At 38.3% G+C, this 22564-nt stretch overlaps 1 protein-coding gene across 1 annotated transcript in view; it reads right to left on the bottom strand.

The window, feature by feature from the left end:
• Positions 1–17133, bottom strand: part of CTNNA3 (catenin alpha 3) — a 1956715-nt gene extending 1939582 nt beyond the window's left edge. Inside the window, exon 1 of the mRNA XM_031949475.1 lies at positions 16611–17133. The gene's annotated coding sequence lies outside the window, so the exon portion shown is untranslated. The remainder of the gene's footprint in view (positions 1–16610) is intronic.
• Positions 17134–22564: the final 5431 nt, after the last annotated feature.

Raw genomic sequence — 22564 nt, 5'->3', positions numbered from 1 at the left:
TTAGCATCTACCTAGTGACAACCAGGTATAGGCTGAACAAGAATAGTACACTGACAATGGCAATAATAATATTACACTAACACCTAACACTTATGTAGCACTTTAAACTTTGCACTGTATTTTACTTATGTTAGCTTATTTGCTCCTCACAGTAGCCCTGTGAAGTAAATGCTTCCTCATTTTACAGATGAAAAAACCGAGGCAAATTAAGTGACTCGCCCAGGATAATATACCTTACAAGTGTCTAAAGCTGGATTTGAATTCATTTTCAATCCAGTGCTCTATCTACCTTATCAACTAGCTAATGACAAGATTGAGTCTCCGAGAGATTCAGTGACATCTCCATTGCCACACAACTATTCTTTATCAGTACACTGATTCAAGCACAAATTATCTGCCTTTGATTTCAGCACTTTTCTAGTCAATTGAGAGAAATAATTCATTTTGAATCCTTACTTTTCCAATGAGTATTAATCAAATTGATAGGATCATATCAACGTACTGTATATAAGGCCCTAGAGCTTGTGTGCTGTAGTCTAAGCTCACTTGCTTAACTATAGAAAGTTAGCTAAAGGCCCTCCATCCTTATTTCGCCTCGTCAGAGTGACCAAGCTCAGCATGGCAAAGATCACTACCCAGAAAGTCCCCCAAAGTATTTTTGTACCTTTAGACCAAACACTTGTCCAATAGGAGCAGATGATGATCTTATGACCATTAAGGTCACTGACTGTGATAGCTTATATCATTTTCTCCTGCCCCAATCAAGGAGAAGCCTGTCTATCTTATATGGAGATATTCCTTGCTTCATTCAACTTGTGACCCAGCTGACATATTGCTTATTCAGTGAAATTATCCTATATTTGGTATAACTATTTTGGAATGACTGGACATCCTGCCCTATAAAAATAGGACTCTGGAAAGAGGAGGCACCTCAGATTGTGAGGGAGATCTGAGGTCCATTTTATTAAAGGGGACTATGAACCCTTTAATAAGATGCCATTGATTCAGACCTCTGCCTCAGTCTCTCTTATTGTAGGTGGGATAATTTTAATTTCCACATAGATGATAAACATTTATTAAGCACCTATTATGTATCAGACAATAAACAGTACCACTCTTGGATATAGATGTTACATACTATAAAATAAATACAGTACCACCAACCTAGGAAACATAGGGTACTATTAAAAGACAATAATAATTTGTGTTTCTTTTTTCTCTTTATCATGTTTTGTTTGCCTGAGCCAAATCCTTCCACATCCAGTGGAGATAAGTGGTTAGGAGGTGAATGGTTTCTTTCAGATTAGGGGCAAGGATTTATAACTAGCAGGGACCAGTCGACTATTCAGGATAAAGATGAGTAACCAAGCTCAAGAAAAAAGAAATGGCTTACCTAAAGTCACACGGATAATAAGTAATAGATCCAGATTTTGAACTAAATTGGTTCCTCTGACTCCAAAATCCCACAATCTTTCTACTGGATGAAGATTGTAACAGGTGTTGGAGTAAAAGGAGCCTCTGGTAAAAGAATAATCAAATTCACAAAAGCTTACTTAATATATTTATCAGTCGCCCGAAGGACAATCATCTGTTCTACTTTGAAGAAGAATTTGTTTTCCGACAACACGGAACCCTGGACCCTCGGTGGATACCCGGAGCATGAGGGAAAATTCTATTTGGCTTCTAACATTGTAACAAATGCTTCCTAGAGAAAGTGAAAAGATGCCCAAGGCATCTTATTAAATTATAACTTTATCGAATGGAGGAGAGTGGGCGTCGTTGGAAAGAACAGTCCTACTTGAGTTAGGACAGGGAATTCAAAACAGAAATTTCTGCATTTCCCAAACTCAGGGCACTGTGCCAGCTATCTGCATTCCGGAGAAGAGAGCCGCCCAGTTGCCAATGCTATATTAGCTGGAGAGGAAGCGACCAGTTTCTCCCACAGTTGGTATTTCCGAAGATAAGCACAAAAATCTAACTAGAAATAGATTTCATGACCAAGTTATCCTGGAAACTTTTTCATGAGTCCAATTTTCCCTCTAAAAATCCCCAATCTTCAAAATCTCCATTGCCAAAAAGAAAAAACCATAAGGTAAAATGACAAAAAAAAGCTAGAAAATAAAAGGAGAAATAGCTCTACATTTTTTATGCCAATGAAGAGCCAGAAACTGTGTCCTCCATGCTTCCATCCCCAGCAGAGAACAAAGGACAGATTTCTGGATTTGGGGTCAAAGGATGGGAAATAGACCCCAGACTATCTTTTTGTATAAACACAGGTAACTCAAGTCAGCAATTACTTAGTAAAAAGCAGTTCTCACCTGTCAGGTGCTGGGGATGGAATAACAAAGAAAAAGGGCCTGCTGTCAGGGATGTTGGGTTCTAGTGGAGAAAAACAAAATCTATATTATGGGGGTAGTCCAGGGAAAACTGAAACAGGAGAGGAAACTCACAACTGGGGAAATCAAAGAAGGCTTCATAAAGAAGCTGGTGCCTCCAATAAGTCTTCCAGGAGTTTCTGAGAAGAGACAGAGAGAGACAAAGAGGGATAGAGACAGTAAGACAGAGACAAAGGATAGAAGAGACAGAAAAACAGAGACAAAGAGAGAGCAGAGACAGAAAGTCAGAGAAAGACAGAAAGACAGAGACAGAGAGATGGGGAAAGAGGGGGTAAAAGATGGAAGAAAAAGGAGAGACAGAAACAAAGAGGAGAGAGGAGAGACAGAAAGACAAAGGCAGAGATAGAGACAGAAAAAAACAGATATATACAAAGAGACAGAGAGAGAATAGAGGAAGCGACAAAAAGAGACAGAGAGAAGAAACAGAAGGCAAAGAGACAAAAAGACAGAGAGAGAGACAGTGAAAATAGAGAGAAGAAAGGAGAGACAGACAGAAAGACAGAGAGAGATGAAGAGGGGGAAGGAGAGAGGAAGGAAAGAGAGAGAGAGAGAGAGAGAGAGAGAGAGAGAGAGAGAGAGAGAGAGAGAAACAGAGACAAATAGAGACAGACACACAGAAACAGAGGAGAGACAGCCAGAAAAATACAAAGAGACAAAGAGAGAAAGACAAATAAAAGAGACAGAGAAAAACAGACAAAGATAGACCAACAGATAGACAGATCAACAGAGACAGACACAGAAACAGAGAGACAACGACAGACACAAAGACGGATAGACACAGAAATAGAGACAGAGAGACAACACAAAAGACACAGAGAGAGAGAGAGAGAGAGAGACAGAGAATAGTCCAGATATGAAAAAGGGCTTTTTATGTAAATGCTCAGAGGTGGGGAAAGAAGCCTCAAGCCAGGGGAATGGCATAATAGTCCATTTTGACTGGAATGGAGTTTATAAATGGAGATCATATAAAATAAATTTGGAAAGATAGATTGAGCCAGATATGGAGAAATTTACTGCCAGGTTAAGCAGATTGTAATATTAACTAACATTTATATAATCTTTTGAAGTTTACAAAGCACCTTATATGTCTTCTCATTTGGTCATCGTAACAATAGTATGAGATAATGGCTCTCAATCTCCCCATTTTACAGATGAAGAAACTGAGGGAGATTATGATTTGCCCAAGGTCACACAATTAAGTAAGCAAGAATTCTTCTTAACTCCAAATCCAGCACTCCACCTACTGTGCCTCAGAGCTGCCAGAACATTTTTATATTTTATCCCATAGGGATAATGGCTCCCAACAGGGAGCCATTGAAGAGTTGAGCAAGAGGATCATATGGGTAAATCTGAACCTTAAGGAGATTCTTTTGTGGGGAGGTTGGATTGGAGATGAGGAGCCAAGAAAACCTATTAGGAGAGTATTAGCATAGTCCAGGTGAGATGGGATAAAGTCTTGAATTGGAGTGGTGACTGTGTGACTGAGGAAAATGGGACTTGTTTTATAGGAGATGGAGTCAACAAAGCATGGCTACCTATGAGATAAAGAGTGTAAGAGACAAATAAAGGATGATTGTGAGTTTATGAACCTAGCTAGGCAAACAGAATAGGGAGAAGATGATAGAACCCTAAAGGAAAAAGAGGAGACTGTGGAAAGGGATGTGTGTAAGAGGGACAAGTTCTGCTAACAAAAGTTCTATTTTGGACACATTGGGGGTCACCTGATAACAGTAGTAGCTGTAGTTGTAATTGTAGTTTATCAAGCTTATTTAAAAAAAATATAGGGAAAAACAGGGAAGAGAATCCTGGTCCTAGAGCCCCATGGAACAACCACTCCTAGGAGCAGGAGAAATATGACCAGTGAAACAAGGAGCAGAAAGCAATGGCACAAAAACCTAGAAAGGAAAGTGTCAAGAGGAGGGGATGTTGACAATGCCCTAAGATCACAGAAGCACAGATTTAGAGCTGGAAGGAAGCTTTAGAAATCATTATATCTGCTTGCCTAATTTTACAGATAAGAAATCTAAGGACAGGAAGGCAAAATAACTTGTCATAAGCAGAATTTGAACTCAGGTCTTATTGACTCTTGGTCCAGTAATCTACCCATTATGCCACCAAACAGTCGTTAGAAAATTGGCCATCAGATTTAACTGTTAGAAATCCAAACAGTAACCTTGGAGAGGGAGTATCAGATGATTAGTGGGGTTAAAAGCCAAGTAAAATGTGAAGAAGTGGAGGTAATAATCAGAGGTGATATTTAATCTCTCTCTAGGCCTCAGTTTCCATCTTCAAAATAGACAAGTTGAATTGGGTTCCTCTATAACCCTAAATAATGAACTTCTAAATCTTATCCAAAACAATACACAGAATTACTGATCATTGCTTGGAGAATGAATGAGATTCACTTAACTGGGCTCATAATTGGTCTAATTCCATTTTCCCACATAAAGCCCCATTTCCCTGTCTGAGAAGTTGAGTTTCCAACTGAGAAGTTTAGTAAAGCTGAGAGACTAGAATAGAAAGGGTCAGTAATTAAAATCCAGTATAGATTCACTAAAAAGGATTCAGGCCCAAATGTTCTAATTTCCCTTTTGGATAGGATAGCTGGGCTCTTAGATCAGGGGATGCTACTTACCTGGGCACCTTGACTTCAGCAAGATATCTGCCAATATATTCTTGCAAGGTAGGAAAATGTAAATTGGATGATAAAATTTCCATATTTAAATGATTATAATTTTGGATGAATCATTAGATTGTGAAGTCCTTAAGGGTAGAAACTGTCATTTGCCTCTTTTTGTATTCCCCGCGTTCTGCAGGTATTTAATTCAGCAGAACATAGTAGGTATTTAATAAATGCTTATTGACTGATTAAATGGATAAATGAATGAAAAGGCTATGGTCTGAGAGACTGGTTTCAAATTCTGGCTTTGGAACTTTAAAACTGTGTGAGCTTCAGAGAAACACTCTACCTCTGTCAACCTTAGTTTCTTCAACTATAACTTTCACTTGAACTGTTTGTATTAGCCTCCTAAATAGTCCCCATTCCTATGGTATCTCCCCATCTCTCAACTACTCTCATATATTGACATACACTTGACAAATCCATATTCCTAAAAAAAGATCTATGACCATGTCATCCTTCCACCATCCAAAAATCCTTAATTTCTCTGTATTATCTCCAAAAAAAAATACAATTTCCTCACCACCCAAAAGTCCTTAATTTCTCTGTATTATCTCCCAAAAAAAATACAATTTCCTCAATCTGGCTTTAAAGGTCCTTCATAATGTGACTCCCACCTACTTTTCTGTTTTCATTTTATACTACTTCCCTTCATTAACTTTCCTGTCTAGTCAGCCTGGTCTCCTAGCTACTCCCTACCTACATTATTCCATATTCTACCTCCCTCCTTTAGTAAAAGTGGTCCCCAAGGTCTTCAATACCTCAAGGAATCCGTGGCTCCCTTGAAAGCATAGTTCAAGTGCCACTCTTTACATAACTGTACTTTTCTGATCTCCCCCAGTCATTAACCATTTCCCAACCATAAAGTTACTTTATACTCCTTTATAATTTAAATTACTTTATATTCAGTATTTACTTATTTATAACACATCCTACTGCCCTAGTAACATGTTTATTCCTTGGAGACAGCCATCATTCTGTTATCATTTTTAGATGCCCAGGGCCTGGTCCCCAGTAAGTACTTTATTCATATATATTTAGTTGAATGAATCAGAGAAGTAAGATTCTCCCAAAATGTTCCCTGACACAAAGACCCTCTGACTCAAGTTTGTAATGATAAAATAACAGATGACACAAACAGGGAGGAGGGATTTATAAAGTGCCTACTGTATGTCAGGTACTAGGGGCTTTGCAAATATCTCATTCAATTTTCACAAACAACCTTGAGAAGAAGATGATTTTATTATCTCCATTATCTGACTAAGGGTAAGTAACTTGCCCAGGATCACTTAACTAGGAAGTATTGAGGCTGGATTTGAAGTCAGGTCGTCTTCACGCCAGGCCCAATACTCTGTCTACTGTACCTGGGTGCCTCAAATAGATAAAATACATGGGATGACAGAATCCGGATACTAAAGCCACAATAGACTGAGCCAAATGATTGGTTCTGACTAGTAAGAGAGAATTGAATAGCTGTAAATTCCTGCACTTGGGTCAAAAACAATCACTTCAGAAAGGATATTTTGAAAGCAAGCTGACTTAACAGCAGGTCATGTTTCAAATAGCTGGAGATTTCCATTAACTCCACACTCAGTCTCAATCAATATGAAACATAGCTATCCAAAAAAGTTATGTCATTTTGGGTTGTACCAACTGAAATGGAGCAAACAAGACAATGATAACTTGGAGATTCGTTGATTCTTAAAGCTGAAAGAGCTTCAGGGGCTACGTAGTCCCACCTCTACCTTTTCCAAGAGAGTCCTCTACCTCTTTCCAGAAAGGGACTCATCTCACTTCTGCATGCTTCTAGCGATAAGATATTCACTATATCCTGAGGCAACCCATTCCATTTTGGGAACAGCACTCATGATTTAAAAATCCTCACTCAGATAAGGCCAAATTCTGCCTTCCATCCATTATTCCTTATTCTGCTTTGTGGAGTTGGCCACAATAATTTTAATGCCTTTTCTGCATGAAAGCCTTTAGAATTTTTAAAGACAGAAATCATCCCTAAGTCTTTTCTTCTATGGATTAAACATATCATTTATCAAAGATGTTTTAGAGAGGATTGTTGCAAGTATCAGGAACAAAGACTCTCATTGCCTTTTCCATCCCTAAATCATTGGGATACAACATGATATAATAAGAAGAGCACAAGTTCTGGAATCCAATAAACTTGATCTAAATCCCACTTTTGATGCTTATTAGTGAGTGACCTTGAATAAATCACAACCTCCCTGGTTGTCAGCTTACTTCTATGTAAAATGAAAGGGTTGTTCACAACACAATGAAATACTCCTTGAATCTTAATGGTCCAGTAGTCCAAGACTAGAACAGCAGATGTATCTTCCCAATTGCCAAAAGAACAAACTCCAAGCCTATAAATTAATGAACCTTAGACTTGCACCCCACTCTTGCACCTTCTTATGGAGTGGAGATAGCTGTCTCCAACTAAACTAATACTGAATCCTTCCTGAATATCCTTCCCACACTGCTGTTGGTTAAACTTTTTTTGTGAAATATAAAAAATAAAATAAGGGATTGTACAATATGCTTTCTGAGGTGCCTTCCAGCAGTATCACCCTCCAGGTAATCAAAGCCCCTACTCCATGCTTTTCAACTCAGGAGGCCCTGCCTTCCGAAGGATCCCACTAAGCATAAGCACAAAAATTATTAGGATCAAAATGAAATAATTATTAATGACCTCTTACAACCAAGCAAATATGATCTTATTTGTATGGAAAAATGGGAATGTCTGAATAGTTCTAAATTAAGCCAGCCAATCGTCCTGGATTAGACAGGTTACAGATTCTGATAGGGCCAGCTCTCCATATGGCAAAATGTCCCAGAAAATGTTTCCCATTCACTCAAAGTGTTCCACAGCAGAACTTTCAATTGTACTGAATTTTCATGAGATCACTTAAGTGCTCAGAATGGGGAAATGGACCAAACTCATATGCATTGTTACCAGATCTTACTCTACAAAGAAATGAGTTCCTATAATTATCACTATGCTGTTTCAGTCAAAGACATGTAATATGAACAACATTATCAATAGATTCTGGTTTCGTGACCTGAAATAAAAACTAAAACTTCATTAATGAATTTAAGAATTTCCCTTTCACATCTCACACATTAGGTTTATAACATGCATTTTATTGAAGTCTGAGAAAATTAATATTTAAACATTGATATTAGTAACATCATCTCTATGTTCTAAGGCAGCAGTTTTTAATGTCTTGCATTTGTTTCTTCAAATTTCTAATATGGCACACATTGGCTATTTAAAAATTCTGAGCGTTACCTAAATTGTTAATAATTCACAAAATAAGTCACTATTCTCCCACTTTAAAATATCTTTATATGTACATGTACATACAAAACAAATTTTAAAATTCTCCTAAAGAAAGGGAGTGAGATAAATAATTATTAATAACCAATTACTGGTATAGGAAGATCTAGATTTTGTTCCCTTTCTATTTCCTCATTTAAATACTAAATCAAGGCAGCCTGTGAAGGACAGGGCTTATGATGAAATTGGATTTAATATTGGGCAGGACCTCACCCAGCTGAAAAAGCTTAGTTCTTGATGCTATGTGAAATGAGCAGAACCAGGAGATCATTGTACATGACAAAATCAATATTATACAACGATCAATTCTGATGCACGTGACTCTTTCCAATAATGAGATGATTAATGCCAGTTCCAATGATCTTGTGATGAAGACAGCTATCTACACCCAAAGAGAGGACTGTGGGAACTGGGTGTGGATCACAACATAACATTCTCCCTCTTTTTGTTGTTGTTCACTTGCATCTTGTTTTCTTACTCATTTACTTTATTTTTTTTATCTGATTTTTCTTGTGCAGCAAGAGAATTGTATAAATATGTTCATTCATATTGAATTTAACATATATTTTAACATGTTTAACATATATTGTAGTGCATGCCATCTGGGGGAAGAGGTGGGTGAAACGAGGGGAAAATTTGGAACACAAGGCTATGCAAGAGTCAGTGTTATCAAATAATCTGTGCATATGTCTTGAAAATAAAAAGCTTTTAAAAATAAAATAAAATGGTGGCAGAAGAGTTAAAAAGAGAGAGAGAGGAAGTTTAGTTTTGATTAACGGGTAAAAACTATTTTATCTTGGTGGAATTCTAAACTCCACCATTGTTCTCTTCAGGTAAAACTAAGAATAGATCCTTTTGTCTACATTGCCCAAGACAGAGATGGTCCAAGAATGTTACCATCAAAGTCAGATTCTCCAGCCCCTCATTAGGAAAAAACCCATCTTTATTATAACATTCATTTTCTCATTAATTGTTAACCAATCAGAATTGATTTCTACCTATTGAAAACACCCACTTTTCCAAGGTTATTTAAACCACCAAGATTCATTTTTAGTTTGTGAGAGAAAGTCACTGACCTCAATCTATTATTTCCTATTCATAATTAATAAACTAAATACTAATTACTCAGAAATTATGTCTCAGATTTTTCATTCAAATCAATAGCTTGATTGATGGTCAATATCATAGATACTAGTTCAGATTCTATAGGACCCAAAAGTCCACTTCATCCTCCTCCTCAACCTTGAAAAAAGCATCCAATACTCTTGACTCCCCCTTCATCCTTACTCAATTCAGACTCACTTGGAACTTGAGAGCTGAAAGGAACTCTGGGAGCCATCCCTTGCTCAAAATCAGAAGCCATCCTTCTTGTGCCTATCCAGCCATTTCTTAAAGTTGTCATGGAGGACTGACTGTTTTCCAAGTCTGTCCATTCCACTTTTTGAACAACTCTCCCACTTTTTCATAATTTTACAACCAAAAGGAGGCCTTAGTGACAACATACCCCAATGTTTTCATTTTCTAGGTGAGCATCGGAAACCTAAAGAGGCAAAGCCACTTATCCAAGATCCCACAAGAAGCAAGCGCCAGGAGCAGGGTCCCATCTCAAGCCCTAAGACCGTACACTTGGTGTTCTTTTCCCTGTGCCATGTCAAGCCCACATTGGCCACTCTACAACTTCCAGCCACTATCCATTGCCCTATAAAAATTCTCTCTCCTCCTTTGGCTATGGTGAAACTGCTAGGTCTTTCTCCCTATTAGGCAAATCTCTTTACTGTTTCCACTTCCTCCTCCTGCCTCCATTACAGCTATCCTCCAAAATCCTTCTTATCTTCTCTCTGCACTCTCTCCTTTGACAATCTCATGCTCTCTCCTATGTCTGCTCATCACCTCCAGACTCCTGGTTCCAAAGTCTTTCTCTCCCCCCAACCTCTGCTGAGCTCCAACTGCACAAGGGGTATTTCTATTTCTATTTCTCATGAATAAAATCAAACCAAATTCAAACCAAACCAAACTCTTTCTGTCCCCACCTGAATCAGCTGCTCTTCCTGGTTTCATTTGCTTGAATTTTTAATGACAAAAGTTCCTTAAGAACTGGGACTATCCTTTCAAGTCACCCATCCATCAAGCATGCATTAAGCATTTACTATGTGCCTATCACTGTGCTGAGTACTAGGATTACAAATAGAAAACAAGAGAAAAGCACTCTCTACCCTCAAATAGCTTATCAACAGGCAGAAATCAATTCTGATTGGTTAACAATTAATGAGAAAATGAATGTCTTTCCTATGAGCACTATGGGAACTGAAAACTGGAAGCGGGAGAGATACATCCACACAGAGGCATGGTGGCAATGTCCAGATACGTCAGAACAGAGCCTGGAGAGAAATGAAGACCCCCTTCCTCAAAATGGAGGTCTTGGCATTTCAATATTTTAGCAGTCGTCTGTAACATAGTTAGGGGGACAGGTTGTATGTTGTTTGTGGTATGATTGATCTTCCTGATCACCCAGACATCAAAGATAAGTTATTTCCTGGTTCTTCCTTCATTGTCATGGGAAGCTGAGTTAAGTCCATTCAGTACCAACTATAGAAAAGACACAATATAGATCCATAAGTACCTCTATCTCCCAGGCTGTCGCTATTCCTATAACAAAAAGTCTGGGTCTTTTTGGACCCTCCATCAATCTCCTTCATTGGATCAAACTCTCCTGCCCTGAAATTGCACCAAAGTAAACTACTCTGGACCTGAGAATTGACTTATCTCGCGAGTCCTTTATGTAATACCCATTAAAGTGGACCATTTTCTGGGACTTGGATTTTTTCCAAGCTTTATGCTGGGAGATTTGAAGGATACCTGGACAACTCTTCCAATCTAAAATTATCTGACACAATGCCTGCAATTCCACCATTAAAGTTCTAGTTCTTTGAATGAAGCAAAAGGTTTCAGTTCATAATCCTCATTTATAGACAAATATCTGAAAAAGTCAACATTAACATTTTTTTTTTACTTCTTTAAAGGGATTCAATGACTTTGCTCATAAGTTTTTCTTTGTTACAAGGAATGATGTTGCCTAACTTTTTTCCCTGAGGCAATTGGGTTAAGTGACTTGCCCAGGGTCACAAAGCTAGGTAGGAAGTGTGCTAAATAAGGTCAGATTTGAACTCAGGTCATCTGACTTCAGGGCTGGTGCTCTATCCACTGTACCATCTAGCTGCCCATTGCCTAGCTTTTTCAGTTAGATCTGGTTGCCTGTCCTTCCTGCAGAAAGATGCCAAAATGACATCACAGTTAGATGGACTTAGTTACCTACTTAGATCTACAGCTCAGCTGAAGGAATCCAGATGGCTCCCTGCCAAGAGGCCAGCCAGACCTAAGTCCCTATCCAGGGAAGTCTTGCCGCAAAAGCTAGCTGCGTGGAGCTCTCAACAAGCATTCCCAGGGGCCCAAGAGCCTTAAATAAATCCTATTTTTACGTTTTCACTTCAGCACACATACTTTCTCTGCAGACAAGTGTGAGCTGCCAACTTTTTCTGTGTTTTTAATCCCTATTCTACCAGAGGGGAATAAATGTCTGCTAACTAACAGTTCATAGAGAGTGGAAAGTTAAATACCCCTCCTTCCTTTGTCTTTTCCTCTTCTTTCAACCTTCTAACCTTTCTCATTCCTCTTTTCCCTCTTAGTTTTCTTCCCCCCTTTTCCCCTTTTCCTTCCTGATCTCTTTCCCTTCTTTTTCCTTTCTTTTCTTGCCCTCTCCTTTTTCCTCCCAATCTTTCCCTTCTTTCTCTCCTAATCGAATAATTCCTCCCTTCTTTCCCTTTTAACATTTCTTCTTTTTCCCCCTCAATATCTTTCTTCTATTCTCACAAACCTAAAGCCCCTAAAATACAAAAACTCCATAATACAGACTTTGAAACAAAGATAACACCAAACACTTTAGAATTAAGTGTTTTGGGATTTCAAGAGGTAAGAGGCGCCCACCATCCTTAATAGTTTTGACTTGGTCCTGCTCCAATCTATAATAGCCAAACTGCCATACAACCCCTCCTGCCCCTCCAACTCAGGGGATAGAAGAAAGATTATGGATTTGAATTCTGGAGAAATCTGAGTTTGAATATGACCATTATGTTGACTGTACACCCAATACAACCAGTCATAGAACAACATAGTCAGAAAGAAACTCAGTATCCACCATCTTGTCCAACCTGTACCTGAACAACATCTTGACAAGTGACCACCCATCTTCTACTTGAAGCCCTCCAGTGAGGGGGAGCCTACAACCACCTGAAACAGCCAGACCATTCTACTATTGTATAACTCCACATGAAGGAAGTTTTGTGGTGATTGTGATTGTTGAATCCTTTACCGTGTCTGACTCTTTGGGACATTGTAGGGTTATCTTGGAAAAGTTAGTGAAGTGTTTTATCATTTCCTTCTCCAACTTATTTTACAAATGAGAAAACTGAAGAAAATTGGGCTAACTACTTGCCTGAGCTCACAACAAAATGAGCCTGGCACTCTGTCAACTGCACCGTTTAGCTACCCAAAGGAATTTTTACCAAAGAGAAAACAGAAGTTTTTCCTTACTTTCCTTTTTTTTCTTTATCTCCTCCTGAGCCTCAGTTTTCCCATTTGTAAAAAAGAATAATGACACTTGCATTTCATTAAGAAGGGTTTAATAAATAGTTGTAGATTGATAATTATAACAATTAATGAGAAGATGAATGAGAAGGGTTCAGCCCATCTGGAAGTAATGTCAGGAAAAGTTGGCTGGCACTGACCTCTGCCCTAAGTCTAGAGGTCATTAAGCAAAGGCTTCAAAGTAGGATTCCAAAGAGAATTCTTGATTGAATAGGGTTTGGATTAGGCCTTGGAGATCCTCCCAATTCAGAGATTCTGGGATCATACATATATTGTTCTTAGCATTGTGTCTGGATTCTCACATCTCTGCAACTTAAAGAAATTTTCCAGCTTCTTCCTTAACTCACTCTTAGCATATGGGGAGAGAGGGAAGGTCATTTGGTAGTGTAGCTGCTAGGCCGCTCAGCAGAGAACACACTGGGTCTGGAATCAGAAAGGTTTATCTTCCAGTGATCAAGGCTGGCCTCAGCTATTTCCTGGCTGTGTGACTCTTGGCAAGTCATGTAACACTATTTATCCCCATTTCTTCATCTATAAAATGAGCTGGAGAAGGAAATAGTAAACCCGCTCCAGTATCTGCCAAGAAAATCTGAAACAGGGTAACAAAACCTCAGAAATAAGTGAATAATAAACAATACATTATATGATATTTCTCCATTTAGCCAATAAGAACTACCACCTCCATTTAAAAAAAAAGAAAAAGAAAGAAATTCTAGGAGCATGATGAAAATACTGTAGCATCATTCATTCAGTTAAGACCTGACAAACTAGAAAGAGTGGAAAGAGTATTGAATTTGAAACTGGGGGGTTCAGATTTCAGGCCTGTTACTAGCTGTGTGATTTTGGACACAAAATGTGTCCACAAAATGCCCCTTTTCTGGGCATTTTTTTCATCTACAAATGAGGGAACTACATGCTCTTGCCCATGAGAAATAACAAATATTATAGAAGCAAACTGAACTTGAGGCTTCCATTGCTGAAAACTGTCTGCCTGGGGGCTGAATTTAAGGAGCACCTACACAAGGTTTTTCCCCTCACCTTGGTAAGTACAAGTGGCTTCACCTTTCCATAAGGAACCATAGATTGTTCCACTTTATACGTCCAGGAAGCTGAGACTCTCAGGTGAAATGAGAGGCCTTCAGCAGCCCCTTACCCAACTGGAGAAGTGACCTCTAAGTGACCTTCCTGCCGTCTCATTGCTTCCACAGCTGCCTGCTCTTTTAAGCTTTCTTCAACAACTGTCAGATGTCCCAATTTTTATTCTCAAGAGGTCTAGCTTTTAGATATTCTATTGTTTCCCCTTTTCCTTTTTTTGTCTAAATTAGAGAGAATTTACAAATCTGGAATGCTGTGAGCAAGAGTGTAGGTGTATACCAACAAGCTGGTATTTTATTTATTTTTTATGTTTATTTTTACTTAATAAAAAAATTCACTTGTCTGAACTACCAATCAGAAAATTATATTTATTCCACAACAAAGGGGAATAAATTATATTTATTCCACAACAAATTATCTATAGATATGTATATGAAGATGGACTGATGCAGTTTAAAGTAAGCAGAGATAAGAAAACAATGTAAATGGAAAAAATAACAATAAAAAAGGAATCATATAATGATTTCACTCTTCCCCAAAGGAAAAATGAGACGATACCCCCTCTCTTACTTGCAGAGGTAAAAAACTATGAGTGTAAAAGGTTGCATAGACCATCAGACTGGGCTCATTGGTTTCACTGGACATTTTTTCTCTTTATTTTTTTAAACTTTTTGTTACCAGGTATAGTCCACAGTGTAGAGAAGGGGAAAGGACTATATGTAAAAATAAGGTGTTGTAAAAAAGCAAGTACATCAAATTAAAAGCAAAGCAAATAAAATAAATTAGATGTTCTCTGAAGTCCAGCTTCTTAAACTATGGTTTGCAACCCCACATGGATTCTCATAATTGAATGTGTCTATCACCAAGTTATGATTTATTATCAGTAAATGTTTGATTTCTATATCGATTTTCCATACCTATATGATCAAGGTCATGCAAAAATTTCTTGGATAAAAAGGGATCACTAGCGGAAAAAGTTTAAGAAGCTCTGCTCTAGGCAATAGCTTCTAGATATTGTTCTCTGAAATGCTGATTTTTTAGCCTGCCTCAGTGAGCTGAACACACCCCAGGAAAACAGGAGATCCCAGATGAAATCATATGAGCCATGTGGCTCTAGTCAGCCTAAAGCTCTCTAGACAAGTATCTGCAATTCTCTCTAGTTTTATGTGCCACAGTCCCATAACCATTCCAGAAAAGAAACTCTGCCTAATGCCTGCCCTAAAACGTTCTTGTTTCGTTTTCCCTTCATCCCTTCTCATCCAGGCCTTATACACCTCTCACAATTATCTCACAAAATGAGATCATTCTCATTTGGCCCTCAGTGTAATGCTGTGCAGTTGGGGCCATTATTGTTCCAGATGTGGAAAATGTAGGCTACAATTAAGCAATCATACCCAAGGTCACACAGTCACTAAGCACCTCTGACAGGATTTGAATCCAGGTCTTCCTAATTCTGCACAATCTGTCTAATATGCCACATTGTTTCTCAATCTTATTGAATATCATTATGATGGATTCATAGATTCCTTTGTTTGGCTGTGAAAAGGACCTCGGAATCCATCTCATCCAAAAGCCAACATTTTACAGATGAGGAAACTGAGTCGCTTATTTGTGACTTGAACAAGGTCACGCAGGTAATTTCAGAGAGATGATTTCAATTCAGGAGTTCTGGTTTAATAAATATTTACTGATTGGTGGCTCTCTGCTCCAGATCCAGTGTTCTTTTTGCCATACTACACCATCCCCTATAGTCAAAGTCTTTCCTAAATCTACGCCCAAACTTACCCCCCAATCATCACCTATCCCATAAGGAGGAGCCAAGCTATCGAGCGTTGGCCAAGCATTTCTTAAAGGGATTCTCGACTAACTTAATACCCACTTGTGAAAATTATTTCACAAGATCAAAATCACGGCTGCAAAAGCATCTGTACGTACACCATGTGGCAGGTATGGATAAGCCCTGCATTACAGGCTCACATTTGCTTTCCATAAGCATGATATCAAAGAGCACAGCCCTCCAACATTCCCGTCTTGGCTTCCCTTTGCCTCTGCTCCATCGCCCAAAAAAGGAACATCCTGACCATATCTTATCTTCTCCTGGGGAATAATCCGATGCGCTTTTTATAGCTAGAAACTCTCTAAATTCCGAGCACGACATTGCCTACCAGCTTCCCCTGGCAAGAGTTCTGCTGGTTATTTATAACTTTTAAATTAGCATAAAAGTTTACATTTCTCATCATTGCTAATCAAAACACTCGCACTTTCTAAAATAACAGCAGCCTCCTAGAGGTCAGAAGGAAACCCAACATTTTCAGCCTGGGATGTATAAAGCAGCACAAATAAATTTCCTGAAGCAATTCCCTCCACTCCCCCGCTCCCATCCCAACCGTTCCCAAGCTCAGAACTTTTCATTAGGAACTTGCTCCCCCAGCCACTAGCCTCTTACCTTTCAGTCACTTCCTAGAAAGGAGATGTCCTCCAAAAGTCCACTCCTATCAGCAGTTTTCAGAAAGCAGCTTTGCAAAGCCAATATCTTGAGTAGACAAGCAGAGAGGGGCTGGGGACCCAGTTGAGAGGCAGTGACAGTGGGCCAGTCAGTCACCCAGGAGAGGAGAGAAAGAGGAGGGAGAAAAGGGGAGGTCACAGGCAAGGGTGGGTGGTATCTAATCCTGACCCACCAAGTCCCTGACTTCACTGACAACTTGTTGCTGAAAATACTTCATTGAGGAAGCCCAGACACATACTTTACCCAGAGATCTGCAAACTCGCCTATCCCAAAGCTCAGAATAAATGCTCTCCGTTGGCTCTTTCCAGATCTGTTTTGACAGTCATGGGCTCTCTAACTGGAGATGAAGGCAAGAATGAGGAAGGCTTCAAAGCATAAATCATCAAAAGCCAGCAAAATCATCCTTAGAATGGGGTAATTGGATTAAAAATGTGTTTACCAACAACTGGAGAAGTGGTGAATAAATTAGAGAAATGACCATAATAGAAAGTTATTGACCTATAAGAAGTGACATAAGTGAAGAATACATAGAAATATGGAAGAAATCACATGAAGAGATAAAGACAGAAGAAAGTAGAATCAAAATGACCGACCCAGCACTTTTTTTTAAACTAAAAGAATATGCAATGATTTGAAAAATAAAGATTGTAATCACAGCAACAAAATTTTAAAATATCTGGAAGCAAAATTATTCAGACGGAGACATGGAAGCAAAGGAGGTATTTTTACTGTTGTTTTATTAGAGTTCTCACATACATTTTTTACAGATTATAAATAATTTGAAATGTATTAGGTTTTGTATGATATTTTTCATTTGTTTGTTTTTAGTAAATTATAACAACGAGGGGGAAATGGATAAAAATCAATAAAATATATTATATATGTATATATAATATAAAAGATAGCATTTCAGGTCTATTCCATCTACATAAAGAATGTCACATTTAAGCATAATAACAACAATAATAATAAACTAGTGAAATTTATATAGCAGTGAAAGGTATGGGAAGCACTTTACATGTATGATCTTATTTAAATCTCCATCAAAGATATTATTATCCATATTTTAAGAAATATGAAACTGAGTTTGAAAAATGTTAAGTGATTTGTTCAGAGTCGATATAGTTAACAAGTGTCAGAGGCCTTTTGAACTCCAAGTCCAATATTTTCTGTGCTAAACAATATGTCTCATTAGATACTTTTCCTCCGAAACTATGCCCACGATGCAACTTGTATCAGGTTTTATATTGACTTGTTACAATAATGTATCTGGTTATAATAATGCATGTGGTTAAATAACATGATAGACATGTTAGAGATGGGATAGATAGAAAGATGTGGACAGAAAGTCTCAGTTTACCAAATCAGAGTTTACCAAAAAGCTCATTATATTATCTGATTGCAGTAATATTTATGACTAAATTATGTGCTCAATAATGAGATGTCAAAAAATAAAATAAAAAATAATTTAAAAAATGAGATGTCGACAAAAGGCACAATTTGTTAGGTTAGAATCCTAGCCCTTGAGCAAGGACGATTCCAAGATCACAACTTATCTATCTACTATGAAAGAAACCTCAGACCAACCCCCCAACTCTATTTTACAGATTGAGACCCAGAGAAATGATGGAACTTGCCCCAGCTCACAGAGATTGCAAGGGGCAGAATTTAAAACTGGTACCTCCCAGCGAGTCCTTTCCTCTATAACAGGATTTCCCTATCACAGTTCTCATTCTGTCCTTCCTCATCTGTGCCCTCTATGTCACAATTCAGACTTGCCCCATTTTGTGTGCTAGAAATGGGAAGGGAGGGGAGGGTACACTCAGTACATGATGCCTTATGGTCTTACATCAGTTGCTTTGCAGAGCATGCCCTTGGCCTGGTTCCTAGTTCCCCTGCCATCCCCAAGTCTGTTGCTTTCTTCCTACCACCACTAAAACAATAGAGGGCAACTACCCTTAAAATAGACCCTCTGGCACAGGTTCCGGAGGCCTCTCTCTGAAAGGCTGAACTCTGAGCAAAAGAAAACAGTTATTTATGGATCCCAAAGAAAGCATCTCAATGCAGAGATCATCATCATGGGGGCAAGAAGAATGGGGGTTCCAAAGAGGAAAGGGGATAGTCAGGAAGGATCTGTCATGCAAGGGACCTCATTACATAGGATTAGCACAGAAGTCTGGGGCTTGGCAGCCTTTGGTTACTGATGTGGTCTCTTTGTTTATAATTTAATTAACTAGCATCAGCCTAATCTGAAAAGTCTTGGTAGCCAGCAGTATGGCATCCCATAATTATTCCTCCTCATTAGTCTTCCCCTGTGGCTCTACTAGAAATATTCTTTATTTTACAATGAGAAAAAAAAGAGTAAGTTATTTTATCATCTCAGTTCCTTCTTGCTAACATAAAGAAATCACTTGGAACTTCCTGAAGTCTTGAAAAGTTTTTTTTTTTAATTCTTTAAGGGACTTTTTTGAGAATACTTTCCTAACGGGTTCTGGCATCATGGCATAAATCACCCAGATTCTATTCTAAGCCTAGCTGCTAACCAGTCATAAAACTACAAGCCGGTTCCTTAGGATGGTACTCTGTGCCAGAATCTCCATCTGAAAAGGGAGAAAACAGTCCATTCAATTCCACAAACCCTCATACTATGGAAGGTCCACTGGCTCTGGAGTCAAAAGACCTGAGTTCAAATCCCAGAATCCCTGCGTGAATCTGGACAAGTCATTTTATCTGTTTGGATCTTTGCTCTGTAAAATAAAGGGATTGGTCTAGATAGCTCTTAAGGACCTTTCCAATTCTAAATCAATGATGCTATGTACTAGGCATAAGGGGATGATAAAAAGATGAAAATGAAAGAATCTCTTCCCTAATTCAAAAAAATACTTTTTTAGGCACAACCAATGGGAGAATTTGTTTTCCTTGACTATGCTTATTTATTTACAAGGACTAGATGTTTTTTTCCCTTTTTTTCCCCAGGATCTCCAAAGATAATAATATCTTTTATGGAGATTCATATGAGATCATGAGTGTATACCAAACTGTATACAATATTTGACCCAGCAATACCATTACTGGGCCTATATCCAAATTTCCCCAAGATTTTTTGTAAGAGAAGAAGAAGGGAAACAGGGTTAACTTAAGGCAATCAAAAGAAAAATAGAAATATTTCAAAATCCAAAAGAGAACAGAAGTAGAACAACTTTGAAAGTGATGTCATATTTTTATATTCTTTTAAAAAAGCAAACTCTACAGAATAGAGATCTACATTAATACAGGTGAGTTTTTTTCTATTCTGTGTATGCAAACTTTATTTGATGCTTTCCAATTCAGAATAAAAATAAATTTAGTAAACCATTCCACTTAAAAAATAAAGAATCCCTGCCTTGAAGCAGCTTATATTATGTGAGAGGAGGGGAATGGACAGGGATGTAACATATGCAAAAAGATATAAAGTAAATTAAAAAGGGAAAACACATCCAATTGGATAACTCAAGGAAGTGGACTCGGGTACCTGATCCAAGCCTTGACAGATGATAAAAAGAAGATATGACAAAGAAGAACATCCCGAGTTTGGGGAACAGCCTACAGAGAATTAGAGGGAGAAGAGAGAATTGTGGTTTCTGAGAACAGCTACAAGTTTGATTGGAAAGTGGAGTATTTTAGTAGGAAATAATATAAAAGTCTGGAGGTGGAGACAGATTTTAGTGATGAATAATCTACATTTCATTCCAGAAGCAATAGGAAAACAAAAAAGGGGGAGAGTTCTCTGAATAGAGAAGAGACATAATCAGACCTATGCTAGAGGAAGACTATTTTGGTAACTATCAGGAGAATAAATTGTAGAGAGGACATACTAGAAGCAGAGAGACCACCTCATGGAGCTATTGGGAGATCCAATCAGATCGTGGATATAGAGAGTTTTATGAACCTTAATGGGCTAAATAAATGTCATGTGTTGCTATCAGAGGATATAATGCTACAAAGAAACCTCAAAGACCTGCTCCAATTCCCTCAATTTACAGATGAGGAAAATGAAATCCACAAAGATGAAGCAATTTGTCCAAGACTATACAACCAGTCCATGATATAGTCAGAATTTGAACCTGTGATTGCTGCAATAAAGTCAGATAGCATAGCTGAAGCAGACCAAGGATGCATAGAAGAAATGCATGCCGGTATCTCTGTCTTTTGTTGTAATGTTCTTTGTTTGGTTTTCTGGAGGTCTCTGGGGCAGCCTTCTTTTCAGTAGACTAATCACCATGAGAATATCCAGGTATTAAAATCCAAATCCTTTATTATCTCCTTCACAATCTAGTTTCCTTGCTGGAGCCCAGGCTAGCTGTCTTAGAGGCCTTCCAGGGTCTTGGTTTCAGTGGAGAAGCTGAGGAAGAGAGCCTGCCACCACAGTGCTGTGAGATGTAGTGAATGAAGCTGCCTCTGTCCCTGTTGGCTTATGCTTCAGCCTCCAGTCCTCTTGTTTTCTCTGGCTCTGTCTCCGAGCCTCTCGGTCCCCCAGGAGAGCCACCAGGAGCCTGACCGAAGATGGAATGAATCTGTCTCTCCTTGGCTCTGAGAGCTTGAGCTCCTGACTCCAGTACACACTTGTCTTCTCTGGCTCTCGGTCTGAAGCCCAGTTTATATGCTCTACACTAAGTATAAACTAATCATTATATCACTAGGAAACCATTATTTGTTGTAAGATTAAATCAAGCATACTGAACTAGAGAATTATTAATCACCATGCTAAACTAGATAACCATTGTCTCATCAATTCTACTCACTTGACACTTTGTAAGAATCTTTGTTTCAGAATTCTGGCCCATAACATTTTGTATGCTGCCAAAAGGTCAAGATTCTGAAAATTCCTAGTGTTACTCTAGGGAAGTAGCAAGGACAGATGAACCAATATGGATTCATTGGTCTACTTCTCATTCCTAGAAAGCTTATTTAAGACTGGTTATCGTAGCAATTTTGAGATTTCTAAATGAAACTAAAAAGGAAAATGAAGACTTGGATGAACAATTAAGAGATTTTACAGGGATAACCACATAACTGATTAGAAAATTTATAGAATGCAAGACCTTATTGTGTTTGCTAATTAAAACAAATGAATAAATGCATAAAGATATACAAAAATGAATAATTAAATGCACGTAAGAGCGAAATAAAGTGACTTGCCCAGAATTACATAGGTGGGTAGTAACACTAAAACTCAAACTCCTCACTTAATGCTAATATTTACCAAAATCTGGCAAAGCATCAGGATGTAATGTCTTTTAATATCTTAATGATCTCTTTTCTTTCCTCTTTAAAGCTATTTACATCTCCCACAACCCATTAAAACCACCACCCTCCCACCATCAACAAATAACAAATAAACATACTCAAGAACAACCAATAAATACACTGGTCATGTCTAAAAATGTATATCTCCTTCTGCACGTCTAATCCATCCCCTCTTTGCCAAAATGCAAGAAGTTCTGATTAGTCACTATTTCCATCAGAGTTCTGAAGTGTTTCAAAATCATTATCCTTTCCTATACCCAGAAAGTTACCAAACTTTTGACCCAGCAATATCATTACTAGACCTATACCCAAAAAACGAGGGGAAAGAGAAAGAGGAGGAAAAAGAAGAATAGTTAAAGGAGAAGAAAAGAAGAAGGAAAGGGAGGAGGAATAAGAGGAAAAGGAGAAGAAAAAGGAGGAGGAGAAAAAGGAAGAGGAGGAAGAAAAAAAGGAGGAGGAGGAAAAGAAGAGGAGGAGGAAGGAAAGAAGAAGAAGAAGAAGAAGAAGAAGAAGAAGAAGAAGAAGAAGAAGAAGAAGAAGAAGAAGAAAAGGAAAAGGAGGAGGAGGTGGAAGAGGAGGAGGGGCAAAGGAGGGGAGAATGAGGAGGA

Source organism: Sarcophilus harrisii, chromosome 2 (genome assembly GCF_902635505.1).
Source record: "Sarcophilus harrisii chromosome 2, mSarHar1.11, whole genome shotgun sequence".
NCBI classification, from domain to species: Eukaryota; Metazoa; Chordata; class Mammalia; order Dasyuromorphia; family Dasyuridae; genus Sarcophilus; species Sarcophilus harrisii.
Note: the sequence above shows the minus strand (reverse complement) of the source record. Positions and strands in the feature narration are given on the sequence as shown.